Source organism: Monodelphis domestica, chromosome 8 (assembly GCF_027887165.1).
Source record: "Monodelphis domestica isolate mMonDom1 chromosome 8, mMonDom1.pri, whole genome shotgun sequence".
Lineage (NCBI taxonomy): Eukaryota > Metazoa > Chordata > Mammalia > Didelphimorphia > Didelphidae > Monodelphis > Monodelphis domestica.
Genome location: NC_077234.1, coordinates 170,535,699 through 170,560,460, shown reverse-complemented (window position 1 = coordinate 170,560,460; position 24,762 = coordinate 170,535,699). Strand labels below are relative to the sequence as shown.

The following is a 24,762-nucleotide window of genomic DNA, read 5'->3' as shown; positions in this document are numbered from 1 at the left end:
TACACAATTGAGGAAAATATTACCAAATTGAATATTAATTTGTTATAAAATTATTCAGTTATGCTTTCTACCTTTCCATTATCCCAAAATCTCTTAATGGTGACTTCTATATATTGTATAAGTTGCTTCCATTCAAGAAGAACAATATTCAAGAAGAATATCAAAAACTAAATTTAAAAATGTCTCTCCAGTTTGGGAATATAAACAAAACTTATGTATATGGTATATATGGGAAGTATCATAAGATATAGCACTATAATAAGTTCTCTTTTTGTGGTCCTAAACATAGACCCATACACATATTTATGCAGAAGAAAAAGTATCCCTTATTTCCAATAGTTTAAAATTCTAAGTAAATGACCCCAATACAAAAATGTGCTAGGATATAAATTAAGAATATAGAAATAAGTATCATTATTAGATTATTAGTTTCATAAGGTCAGGGACTTCTTTTAATTCCCAAAAAGCCTAGCACAGTGCCCTACATAGAGTTGACACTTAAAAAGTAACTCATATTTTACTGTAATTTAATATATAATGATAAAATGTAGGGCATCTCAAAGCCTGGGAGACTTACACATATACTTCCATGCATACATATATAAATAGATACAAAAGAATAGTCAGTCATCCCTATTTTACTTCCAAATAATAAGAATTTGGAAAAAAAGGATTTGAAGTTCAAGTTTAATACTTCTCTCTCTCTCTCTCTCTCTCTCTCTCTCTCTCTCTCTCTCTCTCTCTCTCTCTCTCTCTCTCTCTCTCTCTCTCTCTCTCTCTCTCTCTCTCTCTCTCTCTCCTTTTTTACTTTCCCATACCAGGTGATGTGCACTGGAGACCAAAAGGCACCTTGGGTTGAAGAAAACTAGATATCCTCAGATTCTCGAAGCTTTTGTAGAACTTTTCTGGAAGACCTCCTCTCTTTCAATGTGTTCATGTGGCTCTAGATCCACATACGGTGGTTAAGTAGAACTATAAAGGAATTTCTATTACTAAGTCAGATAATTGGCTGACATGTAATGTGATTCAACCCTAGAGAGTGTAAATTCAAAGAGAGAGGAAATGTGCATAAGAAGTAGTCCTTCCTTTAAAAATGACTAAAGGCAATGAGATGGAAACAGCAAATATAAATCAGGATAGATTAGGCACAGATAGTCAATTCCCCATGCCAGGAAAAGTCCCAGCAGAGTTCGATATCCAATAGGAAACACCCACAGTGAGTAGAGTATAAAGACAAATGGAAAACGTCGGCAGACTTGTAGCATCAGAGTAGTGAGTTGTTTCTCCTTCTGTACTCCATGTTCACTTCATATATTCCCTTATATATTCTGCCTATATTTTCCTATGGAGGAAGACAGAAATGAAACAAACCTGTCAGGCATTATGTGAAGCACTTTACAAATAGTTTCTTATTTTTCCTTACAATAATCCTGTGAGTTGAGTGCTGATTAGGTATATTTATTAGGAGACTGAGGGAACAGAAATTAAGAGATTTGAGCAGGTTCTCATAGATATTAAGTTCCCAAGGAAAGATTTGAACTCAGGTCATTCTGTCCATATTTCCAATGCTATATCCATCATGAATATGTTTCTATGTTTCTATGAGAAAACTCATACATTATCACAGACTGGGACATTTATTTTCCCATTTGATTATTTAGGTACATTCATTGGAGACAAGTTAACTGTAGAAATGTTCTGCTGGGGGCAGCTGGGTAGCTCAGTGGATTGAGAGCCAGGCCTAGAGATGGGAGGTCCTAGGTTCAAATCTGGCCTCAGCCACTTCCTAGCTGTGTGACCCTGGGCAAGTCACTTGACCCCCATTGCCTTGCCCTTACCACTCTTCTGCCTTGGAGCCAATACACAGTATTGACTCCTAGATGGAAGGTAAGGGTTTAAAAAAAAAGAAATGATCTGCTGCCAGTTTTCTTACTATGCCATTTTACAGAATACCTTTGCTTTGAAGTAATTGTGACTGATAATATTAATGTGACATTGATGAGGGCTCTTTGATTGGATGTAAAACCCATAGACTATCCTGAATCTGATGAACCATCTCTACTTTCAAAAAAGGATATCCTCAGGTAGTATGAAATCAATACAGCACTGAGAAAAATATAGTATATTTTTCTTGAAACTATTGGTGGCATTTTCATCTTTTTTTTTAATAAAACTTATCTTAAAGTGAAAACATCTTCTAAAAAAACTGTAGAGAAAAAGAAGTTGAAGTAAATGAAATCCATTTTTAAAAACCAAACTCTTTCAAATCTATATTTATTTATGATGAAGGTATATACAATATTAAATTCTGTGGGATTTTAGATTTGAAATTACATTCATATCTAATGAAGCTAACTCCTAATTCTATTTTTATTTTTAGCTATGGATAAAGATATAGAATGTACTATATTTGGATTAAAATTAACAAATAAAAGACATTAAATTTAAAATCCACCCTTAGTTACTGGAATAGCATGTTATATTGAACTATCAAGTAAAGTAATCTGAAAAGTAACATAACCCTTTTAGTTCGAAAAGGCATTAATATAGTATAGAGTGATGTCCTCTAAATGTACACTAGGGAGTAATCATTCTGTATCACTTGCATGTGTTTCCCAAATAATAAATAAAATAAAAAAGATATATGCATGTGTAGGTATATATCATATATACATACATAATATATGCAGACCTATATTATTTGCAAGTGTAGGATCCTCATACATCTTTAGGCTTCAGAAAATAATGTAGTATAAATCTATTTCTGACAAACCTAATTGTTTGAACTCTAACCTTCCAAAATTATACAAATATAAATAAGTTCTCAAATTTTTGATGTGTTCTATAACCTTTTCTCTACAATTGTATAATTTATAGAACAAATGAATTTTCTCTAGCTGAATGCTTTGAAAATGTAATTCATTTTCTGTGCTATTTATGAATTAGTGAGTTTTTTCTTTCTCTTTAAAGGAAACCTAAAAATGCTTTGAATTAATATGCCATGTAGTCTTCATTTTCAGGTATTTCTCTGGATTCTCTGGAAATTTGAGGGATTTATTTTTTTTCAAACTTTTGAATCACCTCTACACCTGGAATTTTAAGACCCCCATTCCCTGCACTGATGAAGTGTGAGTGATGCCGTCATCTACAGGTGTGGAAACATAGAACTCTTTAGAGACTTAAACTAAGACCCTAATATGTGAAAGGCCTTTAAGGGTAGCTTTAAAATATCATTTACCTTGTATTTTAAAGCTCATACATATTTTATAATTGAAATTTAGAATTTCTAAAAATTTTCTTAATGTTTTTAAAAATATTTTACTCTTTTATGACTAGCACAGCCTCTACATTCTGAATCTTCAAGTTTTGCCTGAAGGATGGAAAACAAGACTATTTTTTATCCCAACTATCTTGCACTACTCCCAATAGACAGCATCAAACCTAATGAGGAATCAAATGAGTAACTAAAACAATAAAATAGCATCAGTTAATATTGGTCTTAAATATATTTAGAGTGGAAGGTCAATAGGAAGTGTTTTCTGAGTAGTTTCAATGGCCAACCTTCCCACTATCACTGTAGACCTTGTCATCAGAATCATGGACTTTCAGTATAATAGGTATTAGAATAAAGCTAGAAGGTCTTGACCTAATCCTGTCTATGTTGAATAATAGATACTGATTGCTAGTGGCATTTATTTTGGAAAAGCTATTAGATACTTCAATCATTCTGGAATTTGCTTATCTAAACACAGCCTCAGGTTGGTGAGGCTAAGGCTCTTTTCTATAGAACTCAAAGAAATAGATTTTGTCTTAGATTCCTACGTTGTTGGGAACATATAAAATGGTCCTGTACCTAGGTGCTCTAAGCACATGCCTATGAAATAATAACCAATATGACAATCACAAAACTTGGGATTTGGAAGTAATTTCAAAGCCATGGAGTCTAATTTGAAACTAAAGAATTCCCTCTGACACATCCAATAAGTCATCGTTAAGTTTTTGCTTAAAGGTCTCCAATGAGATATAACTCATATCTCCTGAGAACAACCATTACCCTTTTAAATGGTTCTAATTACTGGGAACATTTTTTAAATTGTATCTAAAAGTTCTATCTTGTTACTTTAAAGAAGAAATATTATTATGTCTCTGACTTCCAAAGATTTTGGGGTTTCATGAGACTTTCTATTACTCAGAACCATAAAGCAATGCTTATTTTTTTTCTTCTTCTCCCAAGGATGAGACTTTAATACTGCCCCAAAAATCAAACTTTAGTTGTGGTTCAGTTGTTTGGGTTTTATGACTCTTCATGATTCCATTTAGGTTTTGTAAGGAAAGACACTGAAGTGGATTAACATCTCCTTGTCCAACTCATTCTAAAGATGAGGAAAATGAGGCAAACAGAGTTAAGTAACTCGCCCAGGTCACACAGCTAGTAAGTGTTTGAGTCTGGATTGGAACTCATGTCTGCCTGACTCCAAGTCCTGCAATCTACTCATTGTGCCACCAAGCTGATTCTCAAAACAAATTGTGTTGTAGAAAGAGCACTAAAGTTGAGGTCAGAAGATCAGGATTTACAACCAGGTTATTCTACTTCCTAATTAGCATGCTCATTGGCAAGTTACATTAATATTTTGATGAGGCTTGAACCAGCCAATACCTATGGTCCCTTCCAGTTGGGAATCTCAGTTCAAAAGGCAGTTAATAATTGAGATGAATGGAAGTAAAGGAGAAGCAATCAGAAATGAGGAAAAGAATTTGTACATTGGCAATGAAGTATCCATAATCATAAGTATGGACAATATGTAAAGAGAGGGTGTTAGTGTGCTAAGCATTGAAGAGTTCAGGCAGAATTTCATTTTTTGGAGAGAGATATGATAAGGGAGCAACAGGATACACTCTTCACAACCCTACCCTGAGGTCCAATCCCATAGCAGATGGAGTTCAACTCCCATATTTTACAGATGAGGAAGCTAAATTTATATATGTGTGTATTTATGAATGTGTTTATATATGTCACATATAACAATATCATGTTTTTCTCCCTATTTCTTCCTTTCGCTGATTCTGTGCATGTTTGCCTCTCTGTCTCTTTGTCTCTGTCTTTTTGTCTCTGTCTAAATCTGCCCCTCTGTTTCTCTTTTTGTCTCTGAATGTCTATTTGTCTTTCTGCCTCTTTGTCTATTTTCTCTATCTCTGTATATCCATTTCTCTCTCTATTTCTCTTTTTTTTTCTGCCTTTCAGCTTCTGTCACTCTTTTTGTCTCTTTCTCTTTGTGTCCATCCCTCATGCTCTCTCTCTTTCGCTGCCTTTCATTAAAACAATCCCATAATTCCATTGACATAGAAACTCCTGATCTCTTCATTTTAAAACACTATGCTAATTCCACTTTTCAATTGCATTGCAACTTATAGTTGTAGAGGTCTATTTAATTATCAGTGAAATAATTGAATAATTGAATTATATTTCCTTGCATTTCTCCAAATTAATAGAAACAAGTATTCATATGAATTTCCCTTTGTCTTTTTCCCAATGTGTGAAAAGTTCACATTTAAAAAATATTAATTTTATTTTCCCCAATTACATGTAAAAAGTTTCCAACATTTAAAAATAATTTTGAATCTCAAATTCTCTCCCTTCATGCCTCCCTCTCCACAACACATCTGAGATCATAAGCAATCTGATATAGATTTTACATGTGCAACCAAAAGCATGTAAAAACTATTTTCATATTAATCTTTTCATGGAAGGAAACTCAAACAACAACATAAAAAGGTAAAGTGAAAAAAGTTTCCTATGGTCTAGATTAGACTCCATCAGTTCTTTCTATGGAAGCATATTTCATTTCTTTGTGAGATCTTTGGGGTTGTTTTGAATTATAGTATTGCTAAGAATAGCTAAGTCATCCACGGTTGTTCATCATAAAATATTATTGGCACTGTGTACAATGTTCTAGTTCTGCTTACATCACTGTATAAATTTGGCGAAGTGTGATAGAGGAATAATCCAGATACTGTGAGTGATAAAGCTTGGAAGAAATGCAGAGGTTTGCATCCACAGCAGGGGTTGGTTGAGAAGGTTTGGAATCTTGAGTGAAGAGGAGATTCCAAGGAGAGGCAGTTGATCTCTCTCTCTATCTTGAGAGAGCAAAGGTGACGGTATGATCAGAGATTGGCTCCTGAGCTATTCAAAATCCCTCATTGAACTTAATTTGCCATTTCCCCCCAAAGATACCAGGAAGTGTGGCAGAAACCTGAGAAGAATAAGAAACAGCATAACAAGATTTCACACAGCTCCTGTGACACCCTGGGTCTGGACATTGGCACTGCTGTGACAAAGACCTGGGGTCACAAACCTGAACCTCTCAAAGACCAGGTTGGCAAGCATGAGTCTCCCAACTTTGGAGGGAGGGAAAGGGCAATTTTAGAAAGACAGGGACTTTGTTTATCCTCTTTCCTATAGGCCCTAACCTTCAGACATCTTTCTTATTTTACTCCTAACCACAATTGTTAGAATAAAGTTGTCAGTTATCCTAAATTGACTTCTTTGTCATAGTGGAAGAGGGAGAGAGTTGATTTATCTCTCTTTCCCCAAGGGAAGAGGTTCACCTATTAAATTAGTTATTAGAGGGGAGTAAAGGCAGGGTTAGTGGGGAGGCATATTTGAAGAGGACTGATGAGGGGGAATCCATTTCACCCTCCTTTTACCTTCTAGGCATTTATCATCAACTCTTTCTCCATTATACCCAAACCAAAGTGATAACTTGGTCTCCTCATTGCCAATTTTAATACCTTCAATTTCTTTTTCTTCTCTAATTGCTACTGCTAGTGTTTCTAGTACAATATTAAATAATACAGGTGATAATGGGCATCCTGGTTTCACTCCTCATCTTATTGGCAAGCTTTCTAGTTTATCCCCATTGCAGATGATGTTTGCTGATGGTTTTAGATATATGCTGTTTATTATTTTTAGGAAAGGACCTTCTATTCCTATACTTTCTAGTGTTTTCAATAGGAATGGGTGTTGTATTTTATCAAAGGCTTTTTCTGCATCTATTGAGATAATCATGTGATTTTTGTTGGTTTGCTTGCTGATATGGTCAATTATGTGGATGGTTTTGCTAATGTTGAACTATCCTTGCATTCCTGCTATGAATCCTACCTGGTCATAGTGAATAACCCTTGTGATGACTTGCTGGAGTCTTTTTGCTAGTATCTTTAAGATTTTTGCATCTATATCCATTAAGGAGATTGGACTATAGTTTTCTTTCTCTGTTTTTGACCTGCCTGGCTTTGGGATCAGTACCATGTTTGTGTCGTAAAATGAATTTGGTAGAACTCCTTTGCTTATTCTGTCAAATAGTTTGTATAGTATTGGAGTTAGCTGTTCTTTGAATGTTTGATAGAATTAATTTGTGAATCCATCAGGCCCTGGGGATTTTTTCTTAGGGAGTTCTTTGATAGATTGTTCAATTTCTTTTTCTGATATGGGGTTGTTTAGGTAACTTATTTCTTCCTCTGTTAGTCTAGGCAATTTATAGTTTTGTTAGTATTCACCATATTACCTAGACTGCCATATTTGTTGCCATATAATTAGACATAGTAATTTTTAATGATTGCCTTAATTTCCTCTTCATTAGAGGTGAGGTCTCCCTTTTCATTTTGGATACTGTCAATTTGGTATTTTTCTTTCCTTTCTTTAATTATACTTACTAGTACTTTGTCTATTTTATTTGTTTTTTCAAAGTACCAGCTTCTAGTCTTATTTATTAAATCAATAGTTCTTTGACGTTCAATTTTATTAATTTCTCCTTTGATTTTTAGGATCTCTAATTTAGTCTTCATCTGAGGATTTTTATTTTGTTCCCTTTCTATTTTTTTTAAATTTGCATTTGACCAATTCATTGACCTCTGCCCTTCTCAATTTGTTAATATATAAACTCAAGGATATAAATTTCCCCTTGAGTAATACTTTGGCTGTATCCCATAGGTTTTGAAAGGAAGTCTCATCATTGTCATTTTCTTCAATGAAGTTATTAATTGTTTCTAAGATTTGTTCTTTAACTGATGTTTGAGAATTGTATTGTTTAATTTCCTATTAATTTTTGATTTACCTCTCCATGTACCCTTACTAATTATTATTTTCATTGCATTTTAATCTGAGGTTTCATTTATTATTTCTGCCCTTTTGCCCTTGTTTGCAATGTTTTTTATTGCCTAATACATGGTCAATTTTTGTGCATGCACCATGTGCTGCTGAAAAGAAGGTATATTCCTTTTTGTCTCTATTTATTTTTCTCTACATGTCTATTAACTCTATTTTTTCTAGGATTTCATTCACTTCTCTTACCCCTTTCTTATTTATTTTTTGGTTTGATTTATCTACTTCAGATAGAGGAAGGTTCAGGTCTCCCCCTAGTATAGTTTTTTCTATCTATTTCATCCTTGAGCTCCACTAGTTTTCCTTTAGAAATATGGATTCTATGACATTTGGTGCATACATATTGAGTACAGATATTTCCTCGTTGTCTATACTGTCTTTTATCAGAATGTAATTACCTTCCCTATCTATTTTAACTAGATTTATTTTTACTTTGGCTTTTTCATATATCATGATTGCAATTCCTGCCTTCTCTTTATCAGTTGATGCCCAATAGATTTGACTCCATCCTCTTACTTTCATCCTATGGGTATCTACCTTCCACGTGTGTGAATCTTTATTTTATATTTAACAGCTTAACCTTTCATACCAAATATTTTTAAACTCATTTTCCTCTATATTATATAATATAGAACTCTGAATCACTTGCTCTTTCTCAAACAGAAGACCCCATCTCCTGATTTTACATTTTTTTCTTTCTATCCTTCCATGCATTCCCTTTTTACCATGCATACCTTTTAGGACATAGTTTCCCTGGCTTCAATCAAGACTCAATTCCTACCTATAAGAAAACTGTGAGCAACTGAAAAGATTAGGACAGTGAGAGGTTAATTATGGAAATTGAATGATCCACAATGATTTCATCTTTTGACTCACTTCTGAAGCTCAGTCAATTCTCTTTCTATTCAATTTTAGGCATTCTCCAAATTCTTATTTATGAAAAAAGACTGAAAGGGAATTGAATAAGTTCAGACAGCAAAAGCAACATATTATCAACTGGAAAACAAGTAAAATATTTCTAATTCTGAAGAGTAAGTTTAATGCATCAGTAAGTAAAAGTAGCTAGAGAAAAGAGTCTAGAATATATACCTTAGAGGCTTTAATTGTATGAATAATTCAGAGAAAAAAGATGATTATAGAAATTATGAATCAGAGAATGAGGGACTCATGTAAAAATAAAAAGATCATAATGAAGATAAAAAGAAAAATTCTTTTTGAAAACAGGCTCAAATTGTTTTAAAAATAATGTAATAGGACTAGCTAAAGTGGATGAGGGGAAAATGGAATATAGTCAGCTCATATATTTTAAAAAGTTGACCTTCCACTAAAAATGTTAAGAGACTTGAAAATTCTATTGGTATCATGAACAGGAGAAAGTAGGATTTGACTGTGATAAAATTAATATCCTACATTTTATATCACAATGCACTGGCATATAGGAAAACTTGGCACAAACATCAGAGCATTTGGCTAACCTGATTAAGGGTAAAAGCCTACAAATTTATCCCCAACATTTCATTATTAATAAACACTTATTTAATACCTACAACACATATGGAACTAAGCTAAACACTAGAGAAAGAAAGAGGTAAAAGACATAGCCCTAATGCTTAAGGTGTTTACAATATAAATTTAATTTATAATTCAATTTGAGTTCAATTATTTTGGATCATTTTTCCTATACTACATGTAATTAGACTTCCTTCTATTAGTCTTGCTTTGGTAGCATGGCTTTAAAAAGCAGATTTTAATATAATTCTTGAACTTTACTACATTTATAAATGAATTTTCAACACCTTTTAAGAAGAGAAATTAATGGAGACCGAATGTCAAAATTTAATACTCTGTGTCTTGTCACTAGAGATATGAATCTGATTTATAATAATCTAAAAGTAAGTTGATGTGATTAATCTTAGGTTGAGATAAATAATGTACAGAAATGATAGAAATTTTAGATTAACTGAGCAACTATGAGCTATTTTATTAATAAAGCTTCCCCATATGAAAACAGATTGGAATCTCATACTTGGTTTTTTCTCATATTCTCTCCTTTCTGTTCTCTATGATCCCAGCAAACATACATTGCCCAAACCCATTCCCATCTTTCTTTACTGCCATCCCTTCTCTACTTATACTGTATCAATATTTTAACAATATTAAAGGAATGCAGCCAAGATTGGATATGAGATTTAATGGAGAAGTCTCAAGTGAAGCAACTCCTATCAGTACAGTTCAGCATCTTCTCTGTAACTACCAGTTGTAAAGACATGCCTAGAGCACTAAAAAAGAAAGCAATTTGCCCAGAATAAGTATAGTATGTGTGAGAGGTTGAATTTGAACCTAATTATTATTTGCTGTCCCTATTTCTAACCATTACACCACGTTCTCTACTGCTCTTTGTGTTAATTGTTTTAGACATTTTTCAGCCTTGATTCAATCTTTGTAATTCCTTTTGGAGTTTTCTTGTCAAAGGTACTAGAATAGTTTGTGAGAGTGATTTGCTATTATTTTCTCTGGCTTATTTAACAAATGAAGAAACTGAGGTGAACAAGATTAAGTGACTTACCCAGAATCACTCAGCTAGTAAGGGTCTGAGGTCAGATTTGCACTTAAGAAGATAAGTCTTCCAATTTTAGACCCTGCATACTATCAATTGTGTCACCTAATTGTCCCTACTACTATTAAGCCTATTATTATTATGATTATTATTGTAGTCTCTCGGTAACCGAGGATGGCGATTGTTTTTGTGTGTTTTTGTGCACAAAGACACTTGTGCATGAAGATTTAAGTGGAAAAGTTGATGCACAGAGACAGTCCCACTCTCTCGGCATTGGAAGCCTGGGTCCATTGGCATGAAAAGTCGTTACACCTGGAGACTTCCTCAGCTGCATTGGATGGCCATGTTGTCTTTTGTGCTCCAACATGCCCTAAGCACTCCACAGTGCCTTGCTGTATCGCCATCTAAGCCGTTGAACCTTCTTGTTGGTTTCTTCTGCCTGTTCCACTGAAACAGTCTTCACATGCTGGGTGAGCAAAGCCCTAGTTCACCAGTGGTCGACGATGACCCGATGGCGACCCTCACAAGGTTTACCCAGTCTGTCGAAGCCGTTGCCCGAGGTGTGGCCGCTGCTGCATGCTAGCAGCTACTAGGAGCCACAAGTGAGAGCTGGGTGTCAGGTGAGGGTCGAAGGCTGGAGAGCTGCCCTAGCAGGGCATGACAAGCCCTCCATACCAAAGGTATTAATTCTCCCTGAGCACCCCATACACCCCATTTTAAACCTATGCCAAAATAATATCCCTCTACTGTATATTTGCACAAAGTCTTTACCTTCTTTCATAACTCATGCCTCAGTTATTACAGCTCTTACTATAAATTGAAAAGAGATCTCTCACTCTCAATAAATCTTTGGACTTGACCAGGACCTCTTTTTTATAATTATCACATTGCTTCTTTTATTAAAGGTATTTATTGAACTTCAAGTAAACTATCTCCATCTTAATAAACCATCTGGTTATCAAACAATAGGAGAAATATTTTCTGCCTTTTTGTGTGAATAATTACATATATAGATATAGATATAGATTTTTCTTTTCTCCTTGGTATCACTAGCATTCAATTCCTTGAATAATTTCAGAAACACAGAATGAGAACAGAAATCTTGGTTTCATTTGTGAATTTACTGGGGAGATTGTTTCTTTACTACAAGTAATGCTAGCTTTTTGCATTTAGGTTTACATTTTAAATGTAATGTAAATGTAAATGTAAGAATATTACTTGTCTATTCCTAATCTTTGTAGAGCTTTTAGAAGAATCTTATGAAGAAATGAAAGAAAAACAGAAGAGAAGAGGAGAAAGGAAAAAGAAAGAAATAGGTAAAGAAAAGGAAGGGAAGGAGAAGGAAGGGGAAAGGAGGGAAGGTGAGGAAAAGGGGAGGGGAAAAGAGAAAAAGAGAGGAGAGGATCCTATTAATGTCATCATAATGTGAATATTTAGGTTATGTTTTTCTAATTTTGAAGGATCTTTTGATCCCAAGTGTGATTTACAATGAATGATTTTTAAAACTCATCATATCTTTTTGGTGAACTTTTATTTAAACATTTTAATCAATATTCATTAATAATATTATTCTATGATTCTTTTTCTTTATTATTTCCTGCCCTAGATTATATATTATGAGACATTTGACTCATAAAAGCATGTTTGTAGGATGATTTCCTTCTCAAATTTTGACATTTTGCATAACACTTATATTAATCTTTCATTTCATAGTTGGTAGAAATTATTTCCAAATCTATCTGAATTATACATATATGCATATATATATATACATATATATATTTCTCCACTTTGAGAGTCTTTATAGCTGGTTCATTTTTTCCCCTGGGCTTAGATTAAGAAATTTTATTTATTTCTTGATCATTTTGACATCATATATTTATGAGTATATTAGCTTCCAATTATTTTAAATAATTAGTTTTAATATGATTTGTAGAGTAAGTTCAAATTAGTTTTATTTATTGTTTCTTATAATTTTGGATGCTATTCATTTCTATTTTGACACATTTATTTGATGCCTCTTCTTTTTGATAAACATCATCAGTCTTTCAAGGAAAGAACATTTAATTTCGTTGACTAGGCTACAGATATTTCAGTTTATAATGTATTTCTCTTCTTTTTTATATCTTCTGTTTATTTTGTATTTTCTAATTTGGGTTTCTGTGTGTGTATGTGTGTGCATGCCCATGTGTATTTTATCCATTCAATATGAAGTTAATATGAAGAAAATGAAGATGTGCCTAGAAAAGCACATAACACATCCTCATCTATTTGAATAGTTGTCACATAAAAAGATTAGCTTTGTTCTTTCTTGCCAAAGAATGCAGAACAAAGATGACCACTTTATATTTATGATGTAGTGGGAATTATTTTTCAAGAAACACAATTAAAAGTTAACTTCTTGCTTACTGTGAATCTTTCTAGTTCTGATATTCTTCTCTAATTCTGGCCTTACTTTCTGCTCTGATGCTTATTAGCTCTATGGATATGAACAAGTCATACATATAACTTCTTTGAACTTCCTTTCCCCAATCTGTAAAATAAGGATAATGATATTCATATAACTTATTACTGTATAGTTTACTTAAGGAATAATTCTAAAATAGAAATTATAAAAGTGAATTATCAATAACTTTATATAGCTGGATCTAGTTAATTAATGTTGCTAGAGAACTGAACATTAAAACAACACCAGATGCTATGTATTGTGATTATTTTCATTCACTCGAGAAAAATGCAAGTTATTTTAATATATAGCATCTTTTTGGTATATGATAATATTCTAAAACCTGTAGTTTCCTCCCCTGGAAAGGATAATGGGAAATTTGCCATTTTAACCTACAGTACAGAAAGAAAGGTTCACCAGGGTTGCCAAGTTTCATAAAACATAGGCATACAATCCTTATGGTATTAATCACATGTTCTGATGGGGACCAAGGGAACAAAATAACTTTCTCCATCTCCCAATGAGAATGGTATATCTTCTGGTCACAGAGAGTTATGCCAATAAGTCTATGAGAGTTTTAAAAAGAATATTCTCTATGTTTTATAGAGATATAAAAGCACTATATCTTTATGTTAATACGTCTCAAACATATGACCTCTTCCTCATTTATCTTCATAAAGCCGTAGACTCAGTAATATTTATAGCAAACAGGTGATTTTATTGAAGCCATTTCTAGAAATCACTAAGATATGGAACTATGCAAAAGAGAAGTCAGTGCTCATCCATGAATTAAACTGGAATAAATACAGTTTATAATGTCATGAAACTGATAACAATTAAAGAATGTTAGCTTCATAATTTGAGTTGGACGAGTATTCTTAGATTTTCTTACCATCAGCAAAGATGTTTGCTAGTGTCAAGGAGGATATTGTCCACAAGGTCCAAAATTAAAAAGGGATTCCTTATAAATGATATCATCCTCTCATTTCTCCAACATGGGTTTGATGTATAAAAACAAATGATACATAAATATATAGAAAGAGATTATTTCAACATAATTGGTTTCTTTTGTAATATTATGCATTTTATTTTATTAATTAAAAACATTGTTATTACAAAGGCTTTACAAAACTTCCAAAGGGGTCCAAGACTTTAATAAAAGGTTAAGAAATCCATGACTAGGATCCATATTACACTGACACTTTTCTCTATCATTTAAAAATGTGTGCAATCATAGCAGTTTTTTTCTGACAGTTAAGAAAACCAACCATCTGATAAGAAGTTTCTGAATTTATAAAATTTTCTCAATGAGTTCTACATTTAGTCTAAAGAGACAAGATTAGCAATCCATTGTATATATACACACACACAAATTTGATAAAAGAAAAAGGCCTATTGTCTAAAAGGCAATGTGATAAAGTGGAAAGAATGTTGGATCTGGAATCAGAGAAACTGGATTCAGTACATGATCCTAGTCAATTCAATTAATTTTTCTGGGCTTCAAGTTAATCATTTGAAATATGAAGGAGTCAGCCTTGATGATGTTTAATGTCATTCTGCTTTCAGATCTTTCATATTATTATCATTTAAAAGGAAACAAATCCTTTCAGAAAGTAGGACAATCACTAATAATATAGAAAATACAGACAAACGAAAAATTACCAGTTCCATTTTCTGTTTAATACATATAAATTCTTCTAGTATACAAGCCAGAGAGACTTCTTTTTCCACCTTTCTGCATATATTTTTCAGGACAGATATATTCAATTATGGGACTTCATTTAGTTAGTGAAAAAATAGTAAACTCAAAAACATTAAGTATTTATTATATATGCACCTATAGTTCTAGAAAAAGTCAAGTAACTCTTTGTATGAGGCTAGTTACTTCACTGTACCTCTCTTTGCCTCTTTTTTAGCATCTTTCAAATGTATGGGTTAGCTATTCTTGACCCTAGAGAAGAATTGAGGAAATATAACCTGTTATTTTCCTTAAAGAGATGGGGTTTGGGGGTTTGGATGCTAGGTGTTTTATCAGAGGATTGGTCTTGCTTAACTGTCAGAGCAAAGCTGCTGTGACTATACAGATTTATTGTTACAGAGAAGTGTCAGCTCAGAGACTTTAGGGCAGAGCTTCTTATTCCTTTTGCGTGTCAAAAATTCCATTGGTATCATGAACCTCTTCTCAGTGTGTTTTTAAATAGGTAAAGTAAAACACAGGGGATTAGAAAATATGAAAATGCAACTAAAGAGAGAAAAATGTTCATGGATCTCAGGTTAATAACTCCTAATCTATGGTCACTTCTAAATTCCCAGGAGATAAATAATGTATTTTTTCTTTCAGCCTCAAAACCTTGAATTTTTGAGGATCCTTAAACTTTTATCGGAGAACTAAACTACATATCCAAATGGTAGTGTAAATATGCATCATTTTGCTATTAAATGTCAACAATGTAATACTAAAATTTGAACATTTGTAAGGCTAAAAATGCTTTTAGGTCAACAATTCATTTCATGGATGATTTCTCAAAAGAAAAGAGAAAAGAAAATAAAGCTTACCTAACTCAGGTCAAACATCCATATGAAAAAGAGGGCATCATGACAGCTAACCTTCTTGTATTTCTAGCTTTCCTTAGGTGATATGATTAAAATGGCAGCATGCCAACTGGCTAAGGGAGCAATCACAAAACTGAGATGATCAAATAGAGTACAAGATTTCAAATCATAAAAAAGCTTTTAAACATACTGAGCAATTCTAAATAAAATCTATACAAAGCACATTTTAACTAACAAAGTAAACATTTAAAGAATATATCAGAATAATAACTCACTCAGAAATACATCAATATATGAAAGATATGTTTGAGAATTTGTTTAGAGAAGATCTATGATTTCATTGGTAAAGTAAATTCCTAGAGAGGAAATTCCTTATACCAATATACCTGCTTTGCAACTGAGAGTCAAACTCAAATGATTGGGTTCATATAGTCAATTTGTATAAGAAGCAAAACTTGGACCTAGGTTGTTCTGATTCTGAAGCCAAATCCAAATCCATTGAAGCAAATTGCCCTTTTCTAAAGTTAAAATGAAACTTTCTTTTTTTCTTCCTTCTTTTCTCCTTTCCTTCCTACTTTTCTCTTGCTCACCTCCTTTCTTTCTCATTTTTTTTTATTTTTCTTCCATCATTCCTCTCTCCTTTCTTCATTCACTACTTCCTTTCTTCTTATCTTCCTTCCCTACTTCTTTTTTGTTGTTTATATCTATATATATGTGTATTCATGCTAATAAGTGTGTGCTATGTGTATTCACAGCTTTGAAATTCACACATAGAAATGATTTGTATGTATTCATTATTGTTTCGAGAAATAACCTTTCCAAAATTTCTGGGAGACATTTCTTTGACTTCAACATTGATACGCTAATATAGATCTCTAAATTACTATCCTTGGAAATTTATCATTCATTGTGAGTGTCTTGAATCATTTGAAGTCTCAAGATCTAATAAAAGCTTTTATTTAATTACTACCTTTCATCATAGCAGTAGTAGAATCTCACACAGTGAATGCATAGATTTTAGGAAATGACACACTTTTAAAATGTGGATAGTCATATGCAGTGAAGCAGTACTGAAAAACCCAGTTTGTGTGCATGGAACTTTTCTCAGTCTTCAAAAAATGAAGTCATATGAAGGCCTGAAGATTTCAAATGAGGGCTATTACTCATCTATATATAAAATTCTCAAGAGAGAAAGATGACAAAGCTAATTTCTTTCTTCAAGTCATGAACTTCAGTATTGGAGATAATAGGTCAAATGAATGCCCTAATTCATGTGGAAACCACTTTCATAATAGTATGATCAGGCATGCACACTTAGAGGGTCATAACAATGAGACCTCTTCATGCTGAATAGAGAAATGGAATTTTATTGGTCTCCAGGAATAAGAGAGAAAGGATATACAAAGCAAATTGAACCTATATTTTCTCTCAGACCAAAGAACATTCCTCTAGATAAAATATGATCCTTTATATAAATTTTATTAGGAAGAAATGCAAGCAAAAGTGAACCTCTTCCACTTACAGAAGTGGCTTAATTAAAATAAGGCACAACTCATTTCATGTTGGGGTCAAGTGTACATTATATCCATTTCCATGAATTCCCAAGGGAAAAATAATCTGGGACATAAATTGGCTTTAATAAATATTAACTGAGATCAGAAGTAGTATGTATCTTAATTATTAGGAAATTTAACACAGGAACTTTACATCTTGCTCACATTTACATTAAAAACTGAAATTACCTTTTTAGATTTGGAAAAAAAGGTATTTGTGGTTTTTGCTTTATTGATTTATTTTGTCAAGGAACTGCCACATAATCATGATGATTATACTCATCAGAATAATTAAAAATGATAAAAGTAATAGTTTTTATTGTTTTATTTTGTAAGAACTTTATAAGTTTATCTTGTTTTGTCTTCAAAACAGCCCTATGTCATTATTTCTCATTTTATAGATGAGGTAACTGAAATAAACATAGATAAAGTGACTTATCCAAAGTCATAGTTTTCATTTCATTTGTATAGCAAAGTCCCTATAGGAAAATTTGCTGTGGTTTAGAATATCTGACAGTTGGAACATCTGTGTGGCTCTGTTGAATGAGAGTCAAGTTTAGAGATGGGAGGTCTTAGGTTCAAATTTGACTTCAGCTAATTCCTAACTAGGTGACCCTGGGTAAGTCACTTGACCCCCTTGTCTGGCTCTTACCACTCTTCTGCCTTGGAACCAATACATAGTATTGAGATTCTAAGACAAAAGGTAAGGGTTTCTAAAAAATGAAAAAGAATATCACACAATTATTTCAGCACTGAAAAATAAAATGACTTGCACAGGATCACAAAACCAGTATGTGTCAGAGGTAAAAAAGAACATGGGCGCTGTTGTGCTCCATTCTATCCACCCACCCTGAAGCCAGTTTACTATCCATTATAGGAGATTGTTTCTCTCCTTTGGAAATAGTACAAGAAATGTTTTAATAATTCTTTATTGTTATTATTACAATCATTATATTTACATATCATTTATAGACAGCTTTACATTTGTCAGCTCAAATAATCCTGACAACAATACTGTGATTTTAGAGATAAAGAAACTAAACCTAAAAAAAGTTAAGTATGTAAGTGTATTTATGGTGGGTAGTAGATATATCAGTAAATGTGCAAAACTGTGTCCTTTGTGACATTTCATAAATGTAGTTCTGATAAAATTTAAATATGTTTTATTATTTACATCATTAGCAGTTATATACTATCTCTGTTGAACAAACTGCTGACTATGTCCATTTAAAATTGTGTTATATAAAAATGTTCGATATAATGAAGATTTAAGTGCCATTATAAGATGTGAATTGAGTTTAGAGGATATGAAGAGTCCTTTTGCTTTCTTTTCTTCCTGATTGCACTTACAGCATTACATTTATTCAAGAGAAATATGTGCCTAATGGAAATCCTTTGACTGGGCCGTAGAGAATGCTTGTCAGTAACATCACTCTTAATAGATAAGTAATTTTCCCTTGCTCATTCCAGATCTGGATTTGTAGAGCTCTATATAAAAATTATGATAAAGCTCTAGGACTTCTCAGAAAGGACATTACTGAACCATGAGAACTCTCAATCAACAATCTGACTCTTGAAAGACTCCTCTATTCCTATCAAGCTATGCAAAAACTTAGCTTGTTCTGTTATCCTGCTCATATATTCTGGCGCTGGGATGAAGTCCTTCCTCCTTAGCTTTGCTAATATTTATGCTGCCATAAATTTTCAAGTCATGACAATATAGTAAAAAGCATCCAAATGACTATTGCTTATATAACTTCTTATGTAGCACTTTATATTCTTTTCAAAACTTGATTATTTACTTCATAAAGAAACAAAACCTGACAAATATACAAATGAAAGCATATATGCACCCCAATATATTCTCACAACACTTAAGCAACTTTTCAGAGTGTCATTAAAAAATTAAGCATCTTTCTTTGGTTGAGAAACAGTATGACCAGCCTCAATCAAATCACTTTAATTCAAATAAATTATATATTTCACAATCATAATATAACAAAATTATTAAAATTAACATCTGATTTGGAGACTATATATGAGAAAATATTATGTGCAATTTTAAGTAGTTATGATGAATTCATAAAATTTATAGGGTTTGGAAAATGGGAAGTTAATAAAATAAAGACATTTTTTTCACCTTATCATATGTTAAGATGAGACAAGAGAGGTTTGGAATTCTGAGGATGTCTGACAGGAGTGGAGTGGCAGTTTGAAGAGCAGAGGCTTGTGGGACAAGAACTGTTGGCTGAGAGGATTCTAGAGACATCTTGGGGCTTCTGCCTTGGCACCTGAAGCTGGAAAATTCAATTTATTGAAGGCTGAAGGATTTCTGAACCCACAAGTGAAGATCATGTTTCCTTCCTGAAATCAGCATCTCTTCTCTCACCTGAGATTCAGTCATAGATTCCCTCTTCCAGTATTAAACATCTCAGACCTCTGAATGAACTCTTTTTAACCAGAGCCTTGGCTCTACTGATCTGACTTGTCACCCTGAACTGTTCCTTAAATATGTATTTAGGATATATTGATATTTGAGTCAGTAGAAGGAGTTATTAGCTGGGAAGGGGGCAGAGATGTTCGTGGGCACAGTTACTGTCCCATTGAAATAAGGACTGCATAAGTATTGGGCAGGGCTTCCTCCATCCACTCCCCTCAACCCTTTTTCCTAACCTTGTTAATAAAACCCTTAATAGCAGTCAGATCTTATAATTGACTTCATACCTTAAAGGAAGGAAGCTTCAAGCAACTGGGGACAGGTCTCAAGTTTGAGGTCACTCCTACAATGGTAAGGCCTAGACAAGGCCTGCTACAAACACCTCAGGGGAAAGGGTATAGCTTCCTAACTCTAAGGGTGCTGATTGAGGAAAGTTCTCATCTTCCCAGCCATTACATCAAGAGGATTCAAGTCATAACTGGCAACTTGATATCACTTGAGAAAGAGAGGGAAATGGCAGCCCCTCTCTCCTTATGAGAGAGGGAAATGGCAGGTTCTTTCTCTCTTTTGTGTATTGTGGAAAATAACATGTAAGGAAACTGAAAAGAAAAGAAGGAGCAGGCTGAAAACAATTTTTTCAAATGCCAAAGCAAGGAGTTTGTATTTGGTCCTAGAGACAATTGAGGATTACTGAAGTTTATTGATTGGTCGAGGTCAAGGAAGAGATGTGACATAAATAGAACATTACTTTAGAAAATGCCAAGTAAAACATTATTTTTGGATTGTGGTCAACTACGTATCAGTGGATAGAGAGCCAGATCTAGAGATTGGTGGTCCTGGATTCAAATCTGTCCCCTGACACTTTTTACATGTATGAGTCTGGTCAAGACACTTAATCTCTATTACCTAGTCCTTAATGCTCTCCTGCCTTAGAACCGATACATAGTATTGATTCTTAGATGGAAGGTAAGGGTTTTTTGAAAAAATGCAATGAGAAAGCATCATTATTAAAATGTATGATAGAGAAAGATCAGCTGGTCACTTGTCAATGTTATCATTGTCATATTGTTGATATATGGGCATCTCAAGTAGTCTGTTATTAACCTTATGTTTAGAAAAAATGAGTTGACTATACCTGATCCAGTTATAAGCAATAGTCTTACAAGATCAATAGCCAGATTCCAGCTAACAATTCAAACCAGTGAGATGATAGATCCATTTAAGTATTGTTTTATAATTTCATAATGCTATTCCTGATTATTTAAATCATTTCACAGAAAGGTAAACTTCCCTTCCCTTTTTTTCAAATGATAAAATATTTGTTTTAAAGGGGAAAGTATATGGCTGTAAAATATGTACAACAAAGATTAAAGGCACATTCAAAAAAATTCACTTATTAAACTGGCTCAACATTTAGTAATGGTGGAAGATGTAAATAAAAGCACTTTAAAATTTCAAGATAAAGGGATTCCCATTAGTTTTAATTCAATAATATAGAATACATAATAAGAGTAACATAATAAATTTTCTTAAACAATCTATCCTTCAATCTGAAGCTTTTTTAGGTATTGACACCAAGAAAATTACTTAATTCTAGGTTAATGAAATAAAATCATTTTAAAGAGAGACTATGTAGTAGATAGATATACAGACAGACAGAGAAATAATAGTCTAAAGCTAAATCTAAACCTAGATCATATGGCCTCTAAGGCCCATCTTCTATCCCTATGCACTACTCTCAAAAAATAATTATGTTCCTCCTATTTAAGTATTCTGTATGAAGTGACTCAAAATTAAGGGGAAACCTCTTTTCCTTGAAATTTTAGGGTACCTTTATTTGTATCTTGCATGACTCCTAAATGATGAGTCAATATAGTAACATACTTTTTCATCTTTGTTATGTGTGTTCACAGGCATTTAGGCAATTTTCATTTTAAAATAAAACTTTTTCATTTGAAAAAAGAAAGGCAAGTTTCCCTTTTTCTGAACTGATTTCAATAAACATAAACCAAGGGAGAAAGAAAAGGAGAAAAAATAGTTAACAAAAATAAGGGAAAATAAATCAAAAGGAATGAAAAATAATAAATGGGGACATAAGAAGTAATCATGCTTTGGCCTTCCAGACAAGGCAAAATGAACAAAGAATCTCAGGAGCTTCTACTTATTTTCTTTTTTATAATATAATTGAATAATGAAAAAGCAAGAGGACAATGAAATATGCTGTAAAACTCACTAGAATAACATTTCATATCCTTCTTTCCTTATTGGTAAATAACCATTAATGATTGTTATTTCAATAGAGCCCTAGAGCCAGTTTATGTCTATTCATTTAATGAATCCATTATGAAAAGTAATATTTATCCACTAACTGAAGACTAGAATTTTTTCTGGGTCATGCTAGAATCTGTCCTTGCCCAAAGAAAACAGGATGCAATTCAGTTCAAATAAACAAAGGAAAAGCAGTATAATAACGATAATGATATTATGAATGGGTAAGAGTGGTTATACTGGATTTTGTCAGCAGACAGTGGTATACATAGATGTTCAAGATCTTCAATGTTCTCAGGAAAAAATTCTAGACATTCTCACAGATTGGAAAATCCCTGACAGTCATACTCTTAGTTCTACCTCCAAAATATCTCACATATGTGGTTCAGCTCTCCAAATACAGAATATCTTCCCCAGATAACATCCTTTCCCCCATCTTGACTGGAGTAACATATTAGTCATCTAACTTTTCTTACTTTCAGTTTCTGCCTTCTATCAACTTATATTTTGGTTATCTTGATGGATCTATGATTTTATCAATATGGGAACCTCTTCAATGACAGATATTACAATTAATTCATGCCTTCCCACTCTATGAGACTTTTGCCCAAGCCTTTCTACAAATAAATAATAAAGTAGGGGTGTGTGCTATCCCTGCACCTGGATTATTATAATATCTACCTGCTTAAATCCATGTACTAATTCCATGTGTATGTTTTCTCCCCTACTTCATCATCCTGAGCATTACTTGCTATGTTAATTTGCCTAAAATACTGCTCACATGATGCAAAACCATGCTCGCCACATACAACTTTATCTTGGCATGCAATACCTTCCATGATCTTTCCCTGCCATACCAATCAAATTTCTTCTTACAAAATCTTCCCAAAATAAAACTTCAACTTCAGCCAAGTTAAAAATTTCTTTATCATCTGATAAGTTCCATCATTCATTTAATTATACTGGTTCACATGGTTTCTTTGATAGAATTATATTACTTCATTTTCTCTATTCAAATGTCGGTTCTAACTACATTTTTACAGTTCTCAAGCTCACTTCTCCAAGAAAATTTCCCCAACCACTTCAGGCAACTTAGATTTATTGTTAGCTTAGATGACACTCATCCAGTTATGCTAAGATATGTTGATCTCTGCTTCTCTATAGTATAGCCATTATATACTTGTTATAACTCCTTTGAACTCCTAAAACCTGAGCAGTCTTTCTCCAAGAAGTCATTTACATTATTTTGCAATAGGAACTTTCAAATAAAAGGCTTCCTTTCTGAGGCAAGCCTTTCTTCTCTTTGAAGATCCTCTTCTCTGTTCCATGACTTTTGTGCTTCAAACATCCAAATTTCTTGAGTGGCCTTGATCCTTTGGTCCATTTCTGGGAACTGATTTCTAAATAATTCATATGTCCATATTGCTTCACTCTGATCTTTAGTTCTGTGTCTAATCATTGGGATTGACTTCTTACCTAGTTTCATACTGATGCTTTTGCTTGACCATTGTTGACCAAAGTTGACTAATGGTCAACTTTTCTTGACCATTCTGCTTTTCTTTTTAGAAGCAGAAGTTATTATACTTCAGATGAATAAAAAAAAAATCGGAGGTAGCATTTGTGACTTCAGACAAGTCAAATGCTTAAAATAAATTAGTGGGGAAATTACATTATCCTTTAAGGACTATATTAGTTGGTTGTTTATTTAGATGGGTTATGGTAATGTAAGATTGCTGGCAAACCTACAGTTCAATGAGATAATGAGGAATCAGATCTGCCTCCCTCCTTCCTTTTGTATCCTTTCCCCCTTCTCCCTCCCACTTCAGTTAGTTTCTTCAGTTGGTGACAAACTGGGATTCAGTTCTGAGTGAGTTGCCTGATATATCTGATGGATAGCTCACTCTTTAAGTTTATGGACCAAGGGTTTATTTTAAGGAAAAGGAAATTGGAGAGGAGAGGGGGTTTAGGGTTTCCCTGATCTTAAATAATCCTAAATTGAGAAATAAAATTATATAGAGTCTTGGATGAGGGATGTGGCTAATAGATTTGAGGATCTTTGAGTCACTTCTTGATAAGGTAGAGAGAAAATCAGTAACCAACAAGGAAAAGATCTTCTCAGTCCTTCCTCCTTCGGGGGCCAGAAGAAAGAGAGGTTTTCCAGCAGTTGGGGAGTTTCTTTTAACTTCCTCCTCCTGGTCATATTCTCCTTTGAAATGCTCCTTGATGAACAGCTCTGCAAACCTCCATCCATTTCCTCTTTTTGCAGGTTTTCTTCAATTTACTCTTTCACAGGACACATAAATAATGAAATACTAGTAATACTAAAAATATTTACTAAATGTCAGCATCTAAACATTTAGAAGAGAAGTTCTTTAAATTAGTTTTGACATGAGTGAATAATAAGGAACAGATAACAAAACTCACAAGAGTTGAAGATCAGTGAATCATTTTCAGACTATATGAATTTAATGAAAGGTTAAACAAGAAAGATATGAAGGACTTGAGTTATTAGTAGAATCAAGGTCAGCTAGCTTCACTTTCCTCTATGTCAATAGACATTGTTGAACAGACAAAACGTCTTATAGAAACTGAGATAAGCATTGCTTAACTTGTGATGTGTGAAGGGTAGAAGTAGCATTTGACCTGGTTTTAAGCATAGGTAACATTTTATTAGGTTTAAGAGGTGAGATAGGCATTCCAAGTGTGAAAGATAATTTGAGGTAGGTCCATGGTATTTCTGGGAACCAAGCCAGTTTGGCTTGAGTGTGTGGTTTACATAGAAGCAGGGCT

The 24,762-nt window shown here is 33.3% G+C and overlaps 1 long non-coding RNA gene across 2 annotated transcripts in view; it reads right to left on the bottom strand.

The window, feature by feature from the left end:
- Positions 1-1,107: 1,107 nt before the first annotated feature.
- LOC103100237 (uncharacterized) overlaps positions 1,108-24,762 on the bottom strand; it is a 39,771-nt gene continuing 16,116 nt past the window's right edge. Inside the window, exons 4-6 of one of the 2 annotated variants that reach the window (XR_008913893.1) lie at positions 15,718-15,827; positions 14,054-14,149; positions 1,108-1,342 (exon numbers count right to left, since the gene is read on the bottom strand). This is a non-coding gene — a long non-coding RNA (uncharacterized LOC103100237). Of the gene's footprint in view, positions 1,343-12,741; positions 13,249-14,053; positions 14,150-15,717; positions 15,828-24,762 lie in introns of those variants that run through there. The other variant, XR_008913894.1, reaches the window with a different exon arrangement.